Below are 22,159 nucleotides of genomic sequence, written 5' to 3' on the forward strand. Positions count from 1 at the left end.
TGGATCTATTCACCCCCTTTGCCCGCTGTAGTTTCTATATTCTCAGTTTCCAGTGAAAGCCGCCCTGCTTAGGTTAGTGAGGAAGGCGAAGCATTTCTTACTCCCTATTTCCTTCAGGGTTTGGTTATATATTTAGCCAATTTTTCACTCAATCATACCTTTGGGTGTATTGCGAAACATCTGGAGGCTCCAAGGATAGGTTTTTCTGTTTCTGGTTGAAGATCTTGTTGAGTTTTGGGGGAGATTTATCGGTATCGCTTCCTACCCCGCCATTACTCTGACGTCCCCCATTATTTTTTTAATTGTTCTTTGTGATGGAGTCAGAAAATTCTCATATAGAAGGGTTTATTTTTTAAACTCTATGTTACATCTGTTATTGGCTAAACCATGTAACTCCAAATTCATATGTTTAAGCCACAGTACCTCATAATGTGATTTTATTTGGGGATTGAGATTTTATATAATTGATTAAATTAATATGTGCATTAGCATTGACTCTAATGCAATCCTCCTAGTGTTCTTATAAGAAGAGAGAATTTGGATACACAGCGAGATACCAGGGATATGCATACACACAAAAAAAAAAACAATTTAAACACACAGATAATAAGCAGCATCCTGTAAATTAAGGAGAGAAACCAAACCATGTAATACCTTGATCTTGGACTTTTAACTTCCAGAACTGTTAAAAAAGTATTCTGTTATTTAAGCTACCCAGACTGTGGTATTTTTATGGCATTCCAAGTACATGAATATAATACATGTTTCTGTCACTCTTTCTAAACTGAATGAAGGAAATGTGCCTGGTTCATATCTCTTACTCCAGTACACACAGTCTCGTACATTGCAGGTGCATAATAAATATCTTCTTACTATACAATGCCAATAAAATGGACTAGGAGAAGGGGGCTACCATTTAATATGCATCTACTATGTCAGAATAGCAGGGTATGGGGAAGGTTGCAAGTAAGAGGATTTGGAGTCATACAGACATAAACTTGAATGCTCCTATCATCTTCGTAGCTGAGGTGCCAGCCAGCTCCTGTGTCCTCCTCCATGTATTGAATTGACTCACAAGGCACACTCTGGGGTCAAGCTACCTGGTTTATATCAGCTTTATTACTAACTTGCAGTGTGACTGTTGGAAATTCTGACCCTCTATGTGCCTCAGTTGCCTCATTTTTAAAATGAGCTTAGTTAATACTTTCTCATGATGCCTTGTATTCCTACAACCCTCTCTTTTCTTGCTGTGTATTTTCTAGGTGAAAGGCATAAATGTCATTCAGGTTTACCCTGACATAATAAAAATGTGAACCTACATGTTAGTGGAACTGTCAAATACAGATGAGCTCTTTCACTCTCAGAAAGAGACAGCACTCTCAAGGGTCTTGTTTCTCTGGCCATTCACCCCCAGTCCATTTCGGTCTGGAGCTTCTTTTGCCTCTCTCATTTGCATTATCATAATACTTCTAAAAACCTGCTAATTCTTTACATTAAGTCCTTTCGTGTAATTTGGCTGTGCACCTTTCTACCACACTAGACTCTGAGATGCTTGAAAAAAAGGATCCAGTTTTTTTAGTTTTTACCCATCCAACATACAGAACACTTACTGAATCTTGGCATAGAATAAAACTAAAAACAAATCCAACAAAAATATTTAAAAGTTAGGAAATTATTGGGAAATGAATTTAGAAATAATATAGAAAAAATAAATCCAACTTCGTTCTTAAATATTCCTAAAATATATTCTTTAATGTACTTCCCACTACATTTGAAATATAGCATTTTACTCCTCTTTGTGCATATGAGATTACTGGGCCCCAGAGAACTTCAGAACCATTTCCATGGTCACAGGGCTGGTAAGTAACAGAATAAACATAGATATAGGCAATCTACATGTGTGTATCGACATTGTAAAAAGTCTCTTGGTAAAAGGTGTTACAGATACAAAGAGTTTGCCATGTTATACCAGTCAATTTATTTTAAAGCCAAGGGAAGATTCTCTGCCTCTTGTTCAACAAGTGGTCACTTATGGCAATGCAGAAAAGGAGCAGGTCAATGAGTTCTTAAAACTTGAAGATCTCTTCTCCATCACTCCTCTCCTCAAACTCTCAGTCAGCACTGCAGGGTTATGACTTTGTCGGATTACAGTTTATGGCTGATAATGTGGTAGGCAAAGTAACAAAGAGAAATGCCACTCAACCACACAGTGAAGAGTAGCCTAAGGATCCTTTTTCCCCTTACTTCATGTGGAGTAAGGAGACCCCAGCCACTTGGTCAAAGTAGCTTGACCCCAGCCACTTGGCTCATGAAGCCACCTGTTTGTCCAAACTTGGGTCAGAAACATCGTGGCCAAAGGAAACTACTGAAGAAAGAAGACAGGCCAGTGAAGTGGACTCCAAAGAACCACAGCCATATGTGCTGCTTTGGTGATGGCCATGTGCCTCAGTGAGATGGAGTTGGAGTTGGGCGCACAGTGGAAGTGCTGGCAGAAATTCAGGAAGCGGCGTGCCTCAGCTGCGAGGTCACTGCTACTTTTCTGCTGGACACCTTCAGGTAGCCTGGCCACCGGAGGTTGCCATTGCATCGATGTTCAATTTGAGCCTTACCCCACCCACCTGCAAGTTCTTGGTAGCAGATGCAGGAGGCACAGGAATAAGCAGCAGCGCCACTACCTGAGGCTCGGTGCTCCTTCTGCAAGCAGGGAGAATCAGCAAGTGCCCACCACACAGGAATCCAGCCCTGCACAGCTTCTGCAACAGGTGCAGGGCACAGTTTCCACGCATCCGTCTCTGCGTTTGCTGTTACCATGTCTCTTCGTGCTGCCTGGATGCGGGGACTGTGCATAATATGGTTGTCGGAGCTGAATGGTGGCCATGAAGGAGCATAGGCCCTACAGAACATGTCTGCCCATGGATCACCTGCCTCCCCTCCCCAAGAGGTTCAGTGGTGGGGGGTCACGTCTTGTCTAAAACATGCCCAAAGGCTGTCGAGAGAGTCACCTCGGTGCTTGAAAACTATTTCACCAAACAGGTCTGTTTCTGGACTGATGAACCTGTCACGTTGCTTCAAACTGCTATCCCTTCCCTCTCGGTGTTTTTTAACACACTTGTCTCTGGTCAGGAAACTGAGCACACGTCTGTCTGTGTACAGCGATAATCTTCCACTCCCGAAAGCAACTGGTGTCTGCACATTCTCAAGTTGTCATCTAAACTGACTTAGATTGGTTCCTCTTCATACAGTTCTCACAAATTATTCACAGATTCTGCATACCTATTGTCCGGTTGTGGTACGGTTGTGAACCATATTGTGTTTAACAGCCACAGTTGCTGCTTGCGACCACTATGTCTGAACAGTTTTGTAAATGTTAATCAGGATGATTATCTTTGGGTGTCTGTGTGTTTTACTGTGGTGCTCACAGGTTTTCTCTTGAGAGATACACATTATTTTAGTCACATTGTTTAGTTCACACACACACAATCACTTTAAGATACATTAGCGTTATATACCTCATTGTGCTCATTGGACAAATGATGTCGTTTTCCTTGGTTTTGTTTTAGAAACAGTCTCTGGGTATGAGGATGGCAGATAGAAGAATGAGAATGAGGTTTCTTCACTGTATGCCCTGTTTAATGTTTTCAAATTTCTTGCTTGTACATGTGTTAAGAATTCAGTGAAGGCCTGACCAGGCAGTGGTGCGGTGGATAGAGTGTTGCATTGGGACGTGGAGGACCCAGCTTCAAATCCCCAAGGTCGCCAGCTTAAGCGTGGGCTCATCTGGTTTGAGCAAGGCTCACCAGCTTGAGCCCAAGGTTGCTGGCTTGAGCAAGGGGGTCACTTGCTCTGCTGTAGCCCCTGGTCAAGGCACATATGAGAAAGTAATCAATGAACAACTAAGGTGTGACAATGAAGAATTGATGCTTCTCATCTCTCTCCCTTCCTGTTTGTCCTTATCTGTCCCTCTCTCTGTCTCTGTCACACACAAAAAAAAATTCAGAAAGGAGTGTTCAGAAAGAGATACTCAATAAATAGAAAAGTATGTATTTCTACGTTTTGTATTACAAAACCATCTTTAATCACCATGTAATTAGTAGATACTTGAGATTTTTGTCAAACAATAGGTTATGGGCATCTTTTCATGTCAATTTAAAAGCTTTGTAGAACTAAGAAATGTGGATCTTCTGTAACTTATTTAACCCACCTCTTCTGGTGGATGTTCAGCTCTTTTCCACCTTTTCATTCTAATAGCAATAATACAAAGAAGTAAAGGACAAATAAATACCCTCAGTGTTGTATCACTGTGGGCAAAAGTGTCTAGAGCTCTTTCCAACTGTTTTTTGTCTGGTTGTCAGTTCCCCTTCTGTACATATGTTTCATTAGCTGGGCATGCAAGATGTATTGGACATTTAACTTAGCCTACCTTTTCAACTAATTAGAACTCAATCAAGTGGGTATGTGTTCCCACATAATTGCAAATAACAAGACTGTGTCTTCCCACAGAGAAGCTGTCAGCCTTCAACTCCTACCCCTCCTTTTCCAGCCTCGCCTACCCCAGAGTACAAGGAGGAAATTAATGACCTGGTTTCTCTAACATGATCCTTGCTCCCCAAACTTCCCCCTTAGTTATTTGGACTAGTGTGTCTTAGCCCTTCGCCATCTAGAAGTTGAGTCGAAGTAGAAATAGGGGAGCAGAAAAGCAAATATGGACATATATGTATTCCCAAGGACATTCAGACATTTTTGGGTCCAGAAAATACCAAATTGCATGGAGAGTCACATCTATGTGTCATCCCATTGCATGGACAGGATCCAGAGAAACTTAGAAAGGAAATGGCTCAAGACTTTACATTTCCACCGTGTCAGTATTTCTGTACAGAGATATCTGTATATATTTGTACAAATATATGTACACACATTTATACACACATATAATGATTTTTCTCTTATTCTGAGTGACTCTTTTTTCAAAGTGAATATTGACTATTTTCTGCTTCTCATGTGCAAATCATTCACGAGTTTATTTGGTCGAAAACTTCTGTTCAAGAGTTTCAGACAGCATTGTTCACCTTGCATACAATTTATGGGTCCTATGCTGTTTTCCATGCATGAAAATGAATGGAGGGGACTGCTGTGCTGAGGAAAAGAGACAGAAGAGACTGCTGGGACCTGAAGCTGGGAAAAAGGGATATTCCTCCACGTGTCTAAAGACAGCGAATTGGAGAGAAAGAAGAGTGATGAGCAGCTTAGGCCCAGTGAGGAATGCTGGAAAAGGACAGAGGTATTTCGGGTATCTTTAGATGGTGCAGCACAGGTTGGGCAATGTTTGAAGTCCGCCAACAACCTGCAAAAGAGGGCCCAAAACAGCTTTATGTGTTAGACGACTATTTTCATTACACAAAAAGCATAACACACTTAAAATTTGTATGTGAGATAATGTGTACTTTGTGTGCCCAGCCTTAAGCATCTATTACTTCAAGGAATGAACAAGGACTTGGCATTTGGGCCATGGCTGAAATCCCAACTATTCACATACTGCTGGCCAGCTTTGTGAAATCTTTCAAAATCCACACACACCTTCATAGTGAAGAATCACTGAGGTAACACGTGCAATCTCCTTGTACAGTGACTGATCCCCAACAAGCAGGCAATAGAAAAGTTGCTTTGTGTATTGCCCTCAGTTCTATTAAGAATCAATATGCTTTCATGTGCATTCACTCATGTGCCATTTTTTGGCCATTTACAGCGATTCAGAGCAGTCCAATGATGGGGGAGGAAAAAAAGGCCAAAAGGCAGGAGGTTAAACGCTCTTTCCCCCTTTACCTGACTTGTCTGACAACATTCACTCTTTCCCCTCTGTCCTCAGAGACGTGCTCCTGGCTTCATTCATCCAAGTCACTAACACCGGAATCATCCTAGTTGGAACCTCATTCGACCCCAACTCAGACCCAATTCTCTCAGCACTTGTACTCCATGTTATGCCTTCCAGGGACCCCGCAGAGTCCCCCATGCTAGGACAGAGCAGTGAACACAGTACAATTCCTAGGCCCCTATTACTTAGCCCTAGAGGATAAAGGAGATAGGTAACAATCAGCTCACAGCACAAGGTGGTCCGGGAAAGGACAGAGTAGTGCGGGGGGAGCACAGAGAAGAGGCCCCTATTCTCAGACCTGTTCCTGAACTTCTCTGGGCCTGTGAGCCACGGTCCTCATTTCCTAATCTGTCCTCTTTCAAGAAGGACATGCAAAGAACCTAAGGAGACCAGCTATACCCCAGCAAAAACCGAGACCTCTGTGTCCTGTGTCAGCCACACATGGCTATGGAGGGAAAGCAGACCCCTGGGCATCTAGTCTGCCCTGCAGCCATGGGTTAGGAAATGGGGCGTGGGGGCAGGATCGGTGCCATCTCCATCTTCACATTTCCGTCCTGGAGGGGCTTCTTTATAAACGAGGGACTCTGTGCTCAGGGGACTTACAATTATAGATGGTAAAGAACTGAATCTGTTCTTCACAGGTCGTGCTGCAGCAGGGGGCACCAGCAGCAGTCTATCGCCCTGCAGTGGACACTGTGAGTAGTGTCGCATCCTTGGATGATTTTCCTGTAACTCTTGAGATATTCAAAGGGGATGGGGTCATGATGTCTTTCCTCAGAGTGCCAGGGGAAGAACCCCTGTAGCTAGGTTGCTTCCCTCTACCATGACTGTTCTTCATTCCCTGAGGCGCTTGTGGAACTACAACCAGAAAGGAGAGAGTCAGGCAGAGAAAGACTCTCTGTCTCTTCTGTGTGTCTCTTTCCAGGACAAGGGTCATCTTTGGTTACAGCACGGCTCCCAGATTCTACGACCAGTTTTTCTTTTCTGAGCTGAATACGACTTTGCATTAATTAGTATGCTAAGGACAGGACTTCTGTCATTAAATCTGCAGTCTTTAGCTGTGTCTGCTCCACGGGCTTTCACTGTGACGCATGAATTGGAAGGTGTTGTGATTGCATTCTCTCTTTCTGCTTTTTATCCTTATCCTATGAACTGGCCTTCCAGCTGTCAGAGTTCCTTTCCTCACACTAGTGCCAGGTCCTGAGGTGAGCTCTGCGATGCACACCTTGCCTCAGACCTTGTAGATCTCACAGCATGCTGGAGGAGACACGATCAAACAGGACACTCCACAAATTGGGGCAGGCACTTAGGCCTATGGGGGGAATTTGAGATGCCCTGATAGTACTAATTTGAGATTGCCCCTGATTGACGGGGCAATCTATCGCCTCAAAGGAAGAGACTTGCCTTAGTAACCAGTGAATGGGAGGTGGCCTGGTGGAAAGTGAAACTAGCATTTTCCGGGCAGGGGGATAACACATATGAAGACTTGAAGTTAGAGACAGGGCAACGCATGTGAGGAACAGACTTCTATTCTGGCCTCAATACTGGATCATAAGTTGTACTGGTTTGCTGTTCTATGTGTTTTTTTTTTAATGTTTATTTTATTTTATATTTTTTTAAATTTTATTTTATTTATTCATTTTTAGAGAGGACAGAGAGAGGAAGAGATAGAGGCAGAGAGAGAGAGAGAGAGAAATGGGGAGGAGCTGGAAGCATCAACTCCCATATGTGCCTTGACCAGGCAAGCCCAGGGTTTCGAACCGGCGACCTCAGCATTCCAGGTCAACGCTTTATCCACTGCACCACCACAGGTCAGGCCTGTTCTGTGTGTTTTGAAGGTAAGGGTCCTCAACAATTCTTTCTGAACCTTGAGTGTTCGGTATGGCATCGGACACATCTATACCCAGTAATTGTCCATGTTTGTGTAAACCGAGAGCACCGCCTCAATGCCAGCCAGTGAAGTAGAACTGCTACTGGCTTTTTATTTTTTCATAAGATGCAGACTTCTACAAGTATGGAAATTAAAATGTACTTATTTCTCGTCAATGGTAAGAAATTCGGAGAAACGTATTTACCACTTGAGTAGAAAAGACTGGGGAAACAACTGACCAGTACCTTTGAGGCTCATGGACAGTCACCTCCTGGTGCTAATTCCACACTTTCACCTGTTTTAACAACGAACCAGTAAAAGTGAACTCTGTCCCATTTGTATGCCAGAATATCTATCTGTGTTTCTACATTTCTATGCTAGGGCATGCTCAGAATACGCACTGACATTTATAAACAAACTCATGCAATGTAAACAGCGGCTAGCTCTATAGTGTCACACATTTTCTCATAGAAAAGGCACGACCCCTTGTGCATTTACCACCAGTTCCCTCCTCCTCCATTGCCTCCAATGCTCACTCCTGGCTTCAAAGCCTTATGACCCTTTTGTCTAGCCATCCATTCAGATGTCAGGATCACTGCTCTGGAACCCACTAGTCAGTGCTAGTGGAGCCTTTCACAACAGGGGACTTTAGGAACTGGGAGAAAAACCATTTAACCCCAGCTAGGAGGATAAGTGGTCAGGGTGAGGAAAGGCTCCTGTAGGTGGCAGTGTTAATGACCCAGAGACTGAGCTCCCCAATTTGCAGAGGAGGAGACAGGGTTTGAGGGTTCAGTTTCTTGCTCAAGGTCACACACCAAAGCTGAGATGGGCCCGTTTTCAATCCCAGGTTTCTCTGGCCCCAGTATAAATCCACTTCGCATTTCTCACAGCTCACTCTTATGACAATATCTCCTGGGGTTTTTTTTGTTTTGTTTTGTTTTTAGGGGAGGAGCAGGAAGCATCAACTCCCATATGTGCCTTGACCAGGTAATCCCAGGGTTTTGAACCGGCGACCTCAGCATTCCAGGTCGATGCTTTATCCACTGCGCCACCACAGGTCAGGCAATATCTCCTGTTTTTATTCGCAGCTACCACATACACTTTCTGGGGCATCTCTTCCTGTAATTTTTTTTTTTTTTTTATTCTACAACGTGCAGTATTGGGATAAGCTACCTAGTTTGTAAGGTCCAGTGAAAAATGTAAATAAATGATTAATTGGACAGTATTTTCCTTCCTTTTTCTTCCAAAAAGCCGGCTAGCTCACTGGTTACTTTATTTTAATCCTTCAGGGGTAACAGAGTTAGCACAATTTTTTTAGCTCAACACGTACCATCCGTCTCTATTCTAACCACAGTCTAGGACAGAGGTCGGGAACCTTTTTGGCTGAGAGAGCCATGAAAGCCACATATTTTAAAATGAAATTCCATGAGAGCCATACAACGTCCCGTGTACGTTAAGCATTATCCAATAAAAATTTGGTGTTGTCCTGGAGGACAGCTGTGATTGGCTCCAACCGCTGGCAACCATGAACATGAGCAATAGGAAATGAATGGATTGTAATACAAGAGAATGTTTTATATTTTTTAAATTATTATTTTTTATTAAAGATTTGTCTGCGAGACAGATGCAGCCATCAAAAGAACAACATCTGGCTCGCAAGCCATAGGTTCATGACCCCTGGTCTAGGAGGCATGCACTCTTATTGTGCCTAATTGGCAGGTCCAAAAACCTGTCATCTCAAATTCACTAACTTGTCCGGGGAACTCACGGTGAGTCGACAGAAAAACTGAAATTCCAACTCCAGAGCCAAGCCCTGCTAGCAATGAGATCTGTGGTCACAAAATTGCTCTGAGCCACAATTTCCACATCTGGAAACTGGGAATGAACGGAGGCCCTCCGAACTGAGGTTGTGAGACCGGCTACAGTGGAAAGATCTACTTCCGGGTTCTAGTCTCTGGCTGTCTGTAGAATGATTCAAGAACAAGTACTAGCTTTTTAACCAAGTGTTTCCAGAAATATTTGCTTTAGTTCTGACGTTTATAATAGCATGCCCAATACATTTTAAGTCTCTTTCCTGAGTTTAGTTTTCCTCCATTTTGGTCCATTAGTGCAGTTGCTGAATCCCTTTGCGTTCTTTAGAGAGCTAGCGGGGGCTGACTATAGACACTGCTTCTCACCCTGCATTGACAGAAAGCCTAAGTGCAGGTAGCACAATGTCCAGGAGTAAGAATACGAGGTGATGGAGGTCCTGGGAAGATGGTGGCAGTGGGGGCTGCACAGTTTCTCAATCCGACCACGCACCCATATACTGAAAAGAGAAATATTAAATAGCAAAAGCCAAAACAAAAAATGTGTGTACAACATTTACAACAAATTCCGGTTATGAGGTGTGTTCCCTAAGCTCCCCAAATGCGAGTGGATAGGGACAAAGCACAAACCCCTGTACCACAATCAGAAACCACAAAGCACGAACAGGGTACAGCCAGCGTTCTAATTTTATTCATCAAAGATGCATTGTATAACAGGCAGCCTGGGAAAGGGGATCTCAACGCAGGGGCAAAGGCAGGCCCTTCTGTGGGACAAGAGGCCCTGGAAACAGAGGGCCAAACTCAGGTAAGTGCTAGGGGTGGAGTCTCGGGTCTTATGAGACTGCACAGGGAGGGTCACCGCTCAGGACCCGGTCCCAGGGAGCACTAAGGGGTGCTCGCCATTTCAGGCCCCTCTCCTGGAGAGGCAGGGCTCACAGAACCAAACTCCAGTACCAAGGTGCGTCTGAGGCTAGCACGGCCAGGAGTGGAGACCGAGGCCAGGCCACAGACACCAGGGGAAGGGGAAGAGGAGCTGTGGCCAGAAACATCAGTGGGGGGAGAGGAGCAGCCCTGGCCAGGAATCCCCTGGGAAGAGGGGTAGGGGACAGTGGACTGGGGGGAGAGAGGGGACAGGGGGGTGGGGAACGGGGAGCAGGAGGAGGAGGAACCCGCACCAAACTGCCCAGGCAAAGGATAGCGCCTAGGGGGTGAGGGCGAGGAGGCCCGCATACGGACTGCATGCCAACGCCGCTGCGGCTGGGCAGGAAGGCTTGAGCCCTCTGGCTCAGAAGAGCTTGAGCTACTGCTCTGGGAGACAAGCCAAAGGGAAGACCTCTGGCCAGCAGGCCCAGGGGGAGAGGGGCGGCCTCCAGGAGTTGATCTTCTCTGGGTGGAGCGGCCCCGGAGGACAAAGCCTGGAGCCCTGCTGCTGCTGCTAGGGAGGGCAGGGCTTACTGGGCTGGCCCGGCCGCGGAGGGCAGGGCTTCGCCCGGAGGCGCGGCTTCCGAGGGCAGGGCCCGGCCCAGATGCACGGCCACTGCAAGCAGGGTCTGGCGCAGACCCATCTCTCTGAAGACCGGTACCCGGCCCGGATACCCGGAGGCCGACAGCAGAACGTGGCGGCACGGATGCACGGCGGCGGCGGGGTGCCGGGCCTGGCCCGGATGCAGATGCAGGTGCAGGCTCACCGCTGCGGCGGCGGCGGTGGCGGCGGGGGCGGCAGCGGCAGCGGCGAGGTGCTGGGCCTGGCTCGGATGCGCAGTGGCCGCGGACAGCAGGGCCTTGCAGGGTGGCGCTGCTTCGCGGGGCAGGGCCTGGCGGCGCGGTGGTGCAGCTTCGGTCGTCGGGGCCTGGAGCCGAGGGCAGGGCCTGGCTTCCGAGGTCTGGGCCCGGCTGAGAAACTCGACTGCACGGAGAAGCCCGAACTGCTTGGCGGCGGCGGCTGCTGCGCCGATGCCTTGGAGAGGATGGCGGCAGAGGCACGGCCCTCTCAGGCGCGGGGGCCCCTGGAAAAAGACAGTGCAATGGAAGCTTCTGAGCCTCGGCAGCCTTCTTGCGGCCGCGCTTCTGCTGCTGGCCGTTCGCGGGCCCGTGGTGCGGGTCGGACGCCCGCTGGGCTGGCCAGCGGCCCTCAGGGCTCGCCCTGTGCAGGTCTGGGGACCTTGGCCCGTCTCTGGCCCCACGCAGCTCAGCTCTGTGTGGGGAGATGGGCCGCCCGGCAGCTCAGGATGCCCGCTTTCCTGCACACAGGGCATGGCGGGAGACCCCGGGCCGTCTGCAGCCATTGATCGAAATGGCGCCTGTGACCGCAGGGCCCAGGAGGAGGCACCTGCTGTGCCAAGGCGCAGGGCGCCCCACCTGATGGAGATGGGTTGCCAGAGACTGTGGGCCCCCCGGGCGTCCCCCGGGGCAGGGAAAACATGGTTCTTCGGCCCTGCGGGCAACTCACCCTGCTGTTCCTTTTGCTCCTTCTCCAAGCATGACTGGGTGTCCATGGTGCCAAGTGCTCCCTCACAGATCGGAGTGCTTAGCCGCAGCCTGTGTAGTGGCGGAGCTGCAGGAGGGAAGGGGGTGGGGGCAACCGGGGTGTTCTCACTTCTGATTGGCCAGCCAGTGTCACGTGACACCAGCCTCTCGTGAGCCCGCCAACGCAGCCCCAACCGGCGTGGAACTGAGGTGTGCTCCACGCCCCCTGGAGGCCCGCCTGCAGATCAGTGCAGTGAATGTGAATTCCCCATTCTGTCCCTGGCCCCTGGCGCTAGTGGCGCTTTGGAGGGAGTGGGCATGGGCGGCGAGCCTGTCCGTGTAAACACTTCGAGTCGCCCAAATCAGCACCACTCTGGTGGCTCAACCTCAAGCAATATCTTGAAAGAAAGAACACACTGGCTGACAGGACAGATGCCCGAGCCAGGTGTCTCTCCTGAAATCTGGTCAGGACTCTGGGCTCCTGCGTGACCCAGAGGGCATAGTCTCAGAACCCCTGCGGTCATCTGGATGACCCCTCACGGGTGTCTGTTTGGAGAGCAGCCTGAAGGCCGGAGAGGGGGTGGTGTCTTGGTGACAGATGTTCCACACTACTGTCAGACACCAGGGTGGAGTGGGGCTGGGGGTGGGGGCGCTGAGCCTTTCAGTAAGAAGCTTCCGCTGCCTTATGTCACGAACTGTCTGGGACTCCGGGTGATCCTGGCCTGAAATATGCGTCGTCATTTGCATGGGCTGCGTAGTAATCCGCTGATGAACGTACACGCACTTTTCGGATCTACTCGCTTGTTTCTGTTCATATAAATACATGGTGATACACAGGCTAGGCCTTCAATGTTTGGACCCTGGTTTTTAATCATTAGTACTAAAGGGCTGCCTGCTCATTACCCCAAACAGAAAGGCAAAGGTAAGAGAGTGGGCATGGCGCTTTCATTCTCACCCACCCGTAAGCAACTACTGGAGCTCTTGACTCACGTACATGTTGGTAGAAAAGCCATTCATACATATCGCCCAGCTTATTTTATTTTACAAAGTGGAACCACTTAGCCATCGATGTTCTCTGGTGACGTGCTTTCGGGGTCCAGAAAACACTCTTTCCATATAAGTAAATAAGTTTCCACAAGGTCGTGTTGTTGTTTTTGTTTGTTTTTTGTTTTGTTTTGTTTACTGGATTTTTGTTGTTGTTTTGGTTTAAGTACAGAATATTGCATTTACAGAAGAAGCTTACATTTTTAGATATTCCAATATTGACATCCTTCCAACTTTTCACTCTCTGCGAATACCTCACTGTGAGGCGCATCCTTCTCACTAAAAATTGTTCACATCCTCAATCGTGTCCTTGTTATGGATAAATCCCCAGAAAAGGAAATTCTTGCGACAGGCCATATAGACTTGTAATACTTTGATGAGAATGTTAGCAAGATGTTCTACTGAAAAATCACTGTCCTAACAATGTTGTCTGAATCGAATGGGGTGCTTAACCGGCCAGGTAAGCACCCGAACTGAAACACAATGCAAGATAGACTGGAATGGGATTGGGAGTGCTAAATAATAAGGACTGGAAAATGGATTTGAAGTGTAATGCAGAAGAGGATGAAATGGAGACTGCCTGCAGTGGACACTGGAATGAAACAGAAAATGGAATACGGACTTGAACAAGATATGAAAGGGAAAATTGAGTGGGATGGAAATTGAATCTAAAGGGATGAAAAGGGGAGTACTGACAAATATCGAATGACATGTGGGATAAGGACATATGTGCTGTTCCAGGGGCAAAGGACTGGAATGGAATATGCAGTGAAGTCAAATATTTAAAAAAAATAAGAGAAAATCAAAATTAAATAAAAAGAAAGCATTGAAAGGAACAGAATATGCAGTGTCGTGAAATCAATGCACTCTGAAATTTGCACTCTACCTAACTGTACAGTAATGGAACAGAAAAGAATGGAATGAAATTTGGAATGAAATAGAGAATACAAGGTTATGAGGATGGACTAGACAATGAAGAAGACAATGAAATGAAATGGAATGTGGAAAGCAAAGTATTGATGAAATAGTGTATATGCTTGAGGAAAGAATGAATGAATAGAATGCGCTTCAGCCATCTACCACTCCATAATTTAGTGTCATGGAACAATCATGCACAGGCACTGGATAGAGCTGGGATCTAATACAGCACAGAGTGGGGATGGCTTGTGTCTGCTCCATGATGTTCTTGACTGAGGCCTCATCTGGGAATACTTGATTGGCTGTGAGGTCATGAGGGGAGGAAAGCGATCAGTGATGACGCTTAGATTTTGTTCATAGGCTCTAGGTGGATGGTAGTTCCGTTTCCCGGAATTGGCAAGACTTGCAGACTGGGGACATAGTGGGGATCGATGGGTCTCATGGAAAGAAACAATTTTGGGACAGTAAACTTTGTTGGCCTCATCCTTTCTATTCTGGATGTTTTCAAGTGAGCATAAATTATTTGTATTCAGGAAAATATAGCTATTTATGTTCTACAAAGCAACTAATTTTTAACGTTTAATTAGTATTGAAGTTGTAAGAAAAAAAGTCCTCTCCAACAACTTAAAGTGTTGCAACTACAAGTTGATACTTATCTCTCTCCCTTTCTCTCTCACTAAAAACTAAAAAAAATTGCAACCAGATGGGTTTATACATTCTTTGCACCTTGCCAGATGGAAATTTGACAAGACATATAAAAAGTTATAAACACCAAATCCACTTGTTGTTTGAATTCCTCCTCTAGGCACAGAGTCTTGATATATATATATCTCAACAAATAGTTTTCAGATATTCCACTTATTAGGCTTTGCTTAAGAACTGGTATACCTCAAAAGAGTAGAAAATTCAGTGTCTTTTTGAGGAGAGATAGTCCACCAATATCAGCCTGTCATCATCTGTCTCCTGGTTTTCATCTCTCCAATCAAAGGTTTCATTTTTGAATTAAAGTAAAAACACAGGGGGGAAAACACCTGTGGCCCATGATGCAATGAGACTGAAGACACAGGGACGTGTGTTTGATTAGCCAGGTCAGAGTTATCTCATTACCCATCCAGTGCCTGGCTTACGAATCGGCATTCCCCAATCATATTCAAAGAGCTATGGATGCATATCTGCTTGGAATCTTTGGGCAAAGTTCTCTCAACTCAAAGAAACATAAGAGACACAACGGATGGTTTACCTTAAAGGTCTAAAAGAATGTATATACCGAGTGTTATATTAATAAATGGATTTAGCACGATTGCTGTATTTGTGGTCAATACTATACAATGCACTTAAATTTCTATATCCTGGCATTAAAATTATAAAGAGGGAAAACTAACTGCCTTTTGTTATGGCACCAGAAAACAGCAAACACCTCAGAACGCATCTAACACCGGGAGTCGGAAGACCTCTGCACACAAAAGCATAACATTTCTCAGATGGGACTTGGACAGAGAATTCTTGTGGAAATGGTCTATGGCTTCAGTGCAACCCCACTCAAATTCTCAGCAGTGTTTTCCTTTTTGAAACTAGAAATTTGCAAGCTGCTGCTAAATTATATACTGCTAACGAAGATGGAAGAGCAGACAAGTCCACTTAAAACAGGGCTTTTTACAGCCAGATAGCGAGGCTTACTATGACACTGTAATAAGTAAGGTAGTGCGGTGTGAGCACAAGAACAAACAACCAGACCGATGGAACAAAGAAGAGGGCGCATGAACCGAGTCACACTAGCGCAGCCACCTCAATAACAACAAGTTTGCCACTGCCGCGGTCCAAGGGAAGGATCGTGTTTTCAGTAAGTGGAGCTGGACGAACTGGATTATCTTTAGGAATAGAGGAAAACGTCGGTACAGTACTTTGTTTGGACTTTATCAAAATCAAGACTTTCGTTCACTAAAAGACACACTTGCAGAGTGAAGAGATCAACCTCAGAATGCAATAACGATATCTGCAACACGTTTATCCCACAAATGTCTGATGTCCAATATAATACCTCAAAAAAAGAATCAGAAAAATGAAGGAACGATGAATGAATGAATGAATAAATGAATGAACGAATGAATGAATGAATGAAAGAGGAATTGCAATGAAATAGAGGCAGTCTATTTGAACAAGACCTTCAACAAATGTTACATCTACATAACTGACCAGTGAACAAAAAACTCCTCAACCTTGTTCACCAAGAACGCTCATGGTAAAACACCAGCGAGATATGGGGACACATCTACCATGATATAGCCAAGACAGCTACCAATATCAAGTGTTGGCCAGGATATGGAGGAACTCTCCAATGCTGATGGGAGTGTAACTTGGTACCAGTGCTTTGATTTTTATTTATTTATTTTTAACACAGATGGAGACAGAGACAGAGGGGGACAGATAGATACAGACAGACAGTAAGGGAAAGAGATGAGAAGTATCAACTCTTTGTTGTGGCTCCTTAATTATTCATTAATTGCTTTCTCATATGTGCCTTGACCAGGGGCTGCAGCAGAGCGAGTGACCCCTTGCTCAAGCCAGTGACTTTTGGGCTTAAGCCAGCGACCAGGGGGTCTTATCTATGATCCGACGCTCAAGCCAGCAACCCCGCACTCGAGCTGGATGATCCTGCACTCATGGCCGTGACCGCTGTGTTTCAAGCCTTGGTCCTCAGCAACACAGCCAGAAGCTCTATTACTGTGCCATGGTCTGGTCATGCAGTACCAGCATTTTGGAAAACTACTTGGTACTATGTTTGTTCAAGCTGGACTTGTGCATTCTCTATGATCCAGCAGTGCTTATCTGTATTGTCTATTTCTGCATAACAAACTACCTTATAACTGTGTGCCTTAAGAAAATGTGTGCTATTAGCTCACAGTACCGTAGGCCAGAAGTCTATGCGTGACACGGCTTTGTTTGCTCTCTGCTCAGGGTCTGACTGGATAAAATCGGGCTGTGCTTCCTTGTGGAGGCCGAGGAGGAATTCTCTTCCAAGCTCTTTTAGCTTACTGGGTGAATTCAGTTCCACTTTCAACTCCTAGGGGCCGCCAGCAGTTCCTTGCCAAATGGACCCAAGCATACGACGTCTCAGGCTTGAGTCTCTCAGGAGGGACAGAGGCCATTTTAGGGGTTCACCCAGGTGTGAAGGTCCACTGATCTGGGACCTTGATACAATTGAAAAATCTCCTTTTTCATACAATATCACATGATCACGGAAATGATAACACATCAGATTCATGGGTTCCACTCACAGTCACCAGGAGGGGAGGAAACAAGGGCAAGGGTGTTCAGGGATGGTCTTAGGATTGTGCCCACTATAGACTGTCCTCTGGTCCACAGCGATCCAGTCTCTCTCACATACAAGATTCATTCACCCCATTCCACAGTCTCTAAAATCTCATGGCATTATGGCGTCAGCTCAATTCCAAAAGCTTGTTGAAATTACTTCATCTTATAAGCTAAAATCTCATTGCTTCCATCATCTAAATTGGGCACAGGTGAGAATCCTCAGTGTAATCCACACAGTTCAACTCCTGGCCCACAAGCGTTCTCCAACTGGGGATTGGTGGCACTAAAGTGACAAGCTATCTTTTCCCAATATGCACTGGGGGGACAAGCATATGTTAATAGCTATAAGCCCTCGAGTTTAATATGGCAGGAAATGGAAAGCCAAAATGACTCAGAGGCCCAAGCAGCTTGGGAATCCAGTCGGGAAAACACCAGTCAGATTTCTGGGATAGAATGCAACACCTGGAAACATCTTCCCTAGCTCTCCCTCCTGGCCTCCAGGCCCTTGGTTCTGCCCTCTGGGCCATCCTTCCATTTTCATGCAAGGTAGCAGGTGTGTGCTGTCCCACTAGTCTTTGTCAGTCTGCTCTCTGCCCGCAGAATACTAGGGATTTAGCATCCTCTTTCATTCCATACCTTCTCTTTCCCTTTTAGCACCAGCTCACACTGTCCCTGCAGACGGAAGTTTCCCAAGAACCTGGTGAAACTTGTGTGGATCTCACCACATTCACTGTGTCACAGCAAACCCCACCTACATGTTTGCTCAAGGCAATCTCTTCTGGGGGCGGGCGCTCCTGCTGGGATGGCTGAGGACAGCAACCTTGCACTTGGCAGGGACCCTCCACTATAGTTAAGAAAACCTGTGAGAGACTCTTTCAAGTCTCTTGAGAATGCTTTTTGTGGGACTGAATCTGAACTGTTGTGCTTTCTGAGCTTTTGGCAGAAGTTTGTTCAGCCACATCTTTGGCTTCTTCTCTCTCTATCACACTTTCAGAAGCAAACTCTCTATTTTAGGGTATTTTTAAAAAATTATTATTATTATTTAACTTCCTAGGGAGTTTGAGAATTTCCCAAATCACTCCATACTGGTACATTTCGTGTGAGAATTTTTCTTCAATTTATCATTATGTCTCACGTTTTACTATAAGCTGCCAAAAGAGAAACTAAGCCATATATTTAAGACTTTGCTTGGAAATCTCCTCAGATATATACACATGATTAATTTTTTCCAAGTTAACATTCTATCTGACTGCTGGACTAAATTCTGGGAATCTTTCTGCTTTTCTGCAAATGCCATGGCCCTTCCTAGACGTTCCAATAATGCATGGCTTGCTTCGTAGCAGCCTTCGTTCTCACGAACTCCCAAGTCCGGGTTTCTACCAAGAGTCACTTTGACTTTCTCTAGTGCAGTTTAAAATTTCTCTAAAATTCTCCTAACTGCTCAAGTGTGCCCACCAACAGAGGTTCCAAACACTCTGCTCAAAGCCATCCAGGTTCTTTCTATTTTGCTCCCCACAGTGTGCCAGGTCCAGCCTGTCTGTCTTGGCCATATGTCCAACTTTGTCATGTCTCCTTGCTCCTTCTCACATAACTGCAGACAGGAGTCTTGTTAACATTTCTGCCACGACCTAGCAGGTCGCTAGCAGGGAACCCTTCTTCCAGTTTCCAATAATATGTCCCTTGATTCCTTCTGAGGCCTTGCCAGGAGTCTCATTAAAGTTTAAATTCTAGTACCACTTTGCCCATGGCAACTCAGATGATAAGCAGAGCTAGGTTGCTGAGAAACGCCAGTAATAGGGAGAGCATCGCCTCTGGTGGGCTTTTCCAGTGGATCTAGGTGGGGGCACATGTGGGAGTTTGTCTCTCTGCCTCCTCTCCTCTCACTGAATTAAATAAATAAATAAACAAATAAAATAAGTCCTAGGAATTGGTGATTTCTGAAAGAAGTGGATGACTGTATTCATCTCTCCTTGCAATTTTCTCAGCAACTTAGGTTCCCAGACAGATGAAGAAAAAGGGAGAAATGAGAAAACCATTTTCTCATAAAGCTGTGACTCTTAAAAATGTGCTTGCTAGGACGGGCAGAGAAGTGTTTGGGAAAGAACAAAGGTGCTAGCATCAGACAGACTTGGGTGGCCGTCCAGATCTACCATTTACTTCGTGTATTCCTTCAGCCAGTTTCTTACTGTCTTATGGTCTTAACTTCTTCATTCCTGATGGCAGAATATGGTGTCCTCTCTTTGACTGCTTCCCAGGACTTAGCAGAGGGCATTCTGGCATTATTGCTCAGTCAGAGAGGGTGCAAACCTGCTGTGATGAGGAGTGATACAAGCATATTAACAAATAGCTGCAGCTGACATCCACAAGTGGGAGTTAACAACTGTTGAAGACTTGTGTATATGGAAAGGGGGGTGTTTATCTTTCTGGAACTCAGGAGTAGAATTTCTTTGAATTCCTTCTATAAAATTTCCAGACCTTTTTTTTTTCTTACAGAGACAGAGAGAGTCAGAGAGAGGGATAGATAGAGACAGACAGACAGACAGACAGACAGACAGGAACAGAGAGAGATGGGAAGCATCAATCATTAGTTTTTCATTGCGACACCTTAATTGTTCATTGATTGCATTCTCATATGTGCCTTGACTATGAGGCTACAGCAGATTAAGTAACCCATTGCTCGAGCCAGCGACCTTGTGTCCAATCTGGTGAGCTTTGTTCAATCCAGATGAGCCCGCGCTCAAGCTGGCGCCCCTGGGGTTTGGAACCTGGGTCCTCCACATCCCAGTCCAATGCTCTATCCACTGCACCACTGCCTGGTCAGCCTCCTGGTCATACATAAAATGCATCATCTCTTATTTAATTTTCACAAATCATATATATACCCGTATATGTGATGATAAAGGCTAAGTAGCCATACCATTGAATGAAAAGAAATATTTCTTCATTTTAAATTCATCAACCCACCCCAACCTAACCCCAGGCCCCACACAGACCCACACATACTGGTTCTGCTGAATCCCTGCTACAACTACTTTCAACTTTTATGCCCTTCTCTTTCCAGTGGACACACTGAATCGCTCTATTGTTTGCTCTCATCAGGGGACACAGGTGACAAAGCCAACCGGTCATTAAAATCCTGAGAGAGGGCTGAACCCAGAGTGTCAAAGCTGCCACCTGCTTTGCTGGATCAGATTCCTCTGTAGTCACCTACTGCTAAGAATGTTGAAATGGTAAAGAAGAATATTTGCATGAGGTGATGGCTGCAGTTGTAGGGGGCATCCACATCTTCCTTGTCCTTCACTTTAGGAAAGGCAGTTCCTGCTGAACCTGTGGGAAAAATAAATGCCCTGGATTTGGGCAAGCAAAGAGAAGTGTAGTCACTGTCAAAATACCCGAGTGTTTTCCATGCAAAGGCCCAGGGCTTAGGAAAAAGACTTTGCTAGGGCCTTATCCATACCCTAAATGGAGGAAGGGTGTTCCAATCTCCACAGGCCTGCTAGCCTTCGCTCCTAAAGGGGACAGAAGAGTCAGTACGGTCCAGGCTCCCAGGAAATACTATAATTTGGAAAGACTGTGGACAGGGCATGGACAGATAGCAAAGAAAAGTGGAGAAAAAATTGCCTCCCTGGCTCTGGTTTTTTGGATATTGATTTTAAGCAGTTCTTCATTAAGAAACCATAATCAGAACCCTTGACCCTCCCACTTCCTGCTAAGAGAAGTGGAAGGAAAGCCTTGGTCCAGGAAGGGAATGTTAGGGTGTCTCTATAGCCTAATTTGAATTAACCCCGGTTAATAGGAGGGCTTTAGACAGGGACCTGTGAGCTACATCACCCCTGTGATCCCTTGTTTCTGAGTTGCCTAGCAAGGATCAGCCTGCCACGTGCATTCAGCTCTTCCTCAGCGTACCTGCAAATCGCCTCTTCTCACTTCTGAAATGGAAGACCCCGTCCCCACCCCTGTTCTTCATTGTCCAAACTGTCATGTATACCCAAGAATGCCTCACTGTCTTTAGAATTTTCAGAATAAGCCAAGGGATTCCCCCTGCCATTCTTATTCTTCTTCAGATCCTAGTCTCTAAAGGTTTTTCCTGCCCTATCCCCCCTCCCCGCTTTGGGATTAGGTCCTGAGGGCAGAGAATGCAGAGGTCCCCTGGGGAGCCTGTGAAGCTGTGGCCTCCTAATGAAGCAAGCTTTTCATGTCTGATTCCCTGTGCTCCCTTCCTGTCATAATATCCAGCTACCTGCACTAACATAGCGGCTCCCTAAAGAGCTCTGGGCCCTTTGTAATCTTTGAAGTGTAAATAGTAGAAGGCCCAGTCCTCTCTAGCTTCTTCCTGCTGTGAGGGGGCCTGACACTGCCCACCCCCAGCCCCAAAGATACTTCCTATCTGCCAAAGGAAGAAGAGAGAAAAACAAAACTGGAGGTTTCATGCAGGAGAGAGTGGTTTTCTAAAGTCCAGGGCAGAATTTCCAGCGATGTTGTCATTTAGAAGTCAACATGAAATAACGCTTTTTCTCACGCTGATAAAAGGGGAACAAGTTCACCCCCAGGAAGCCCGCCTTGCAAGAAATGTTACAGCTCCTCCTTCAGGCAGGAGTAACATATCATTGGTCATAAATGTGGGTCCACCTGTGGAATGGAAGCAACTTGGTGAAGAAAAATAGAGGCAAAACAGAACCTCTATCTTTCTAATTCTTGCATCATCTCAAAGGTCACCATTCTCTGACCATGGCGGTAACAACATATGGGGTGGATATAGCGTATGGATGCATGAAATGGTGGACAGAAGTGTCCCAGGCCATGGGAGGCGGGAATTGCGAATCTTCGGTTACAAGCTACCTGCGCCACACAGCTAGCCGTAGCGTGTTATTT

This window comes from Saccopteryx bilineata, chromosome X (genome assembly GCF_036850765.1).
Source record: "Saccopteryx bilineata isolate mSacBil1 chromosome X, mSacBil1_pri_phased_curated, whole genome shotgun sequence".
NCBI lineage: Eukaryota > Metazoa > Chordata > Mammalia > Chiroptera > Emballonuridae > Saccopteryx > Saccopteryx bilineata.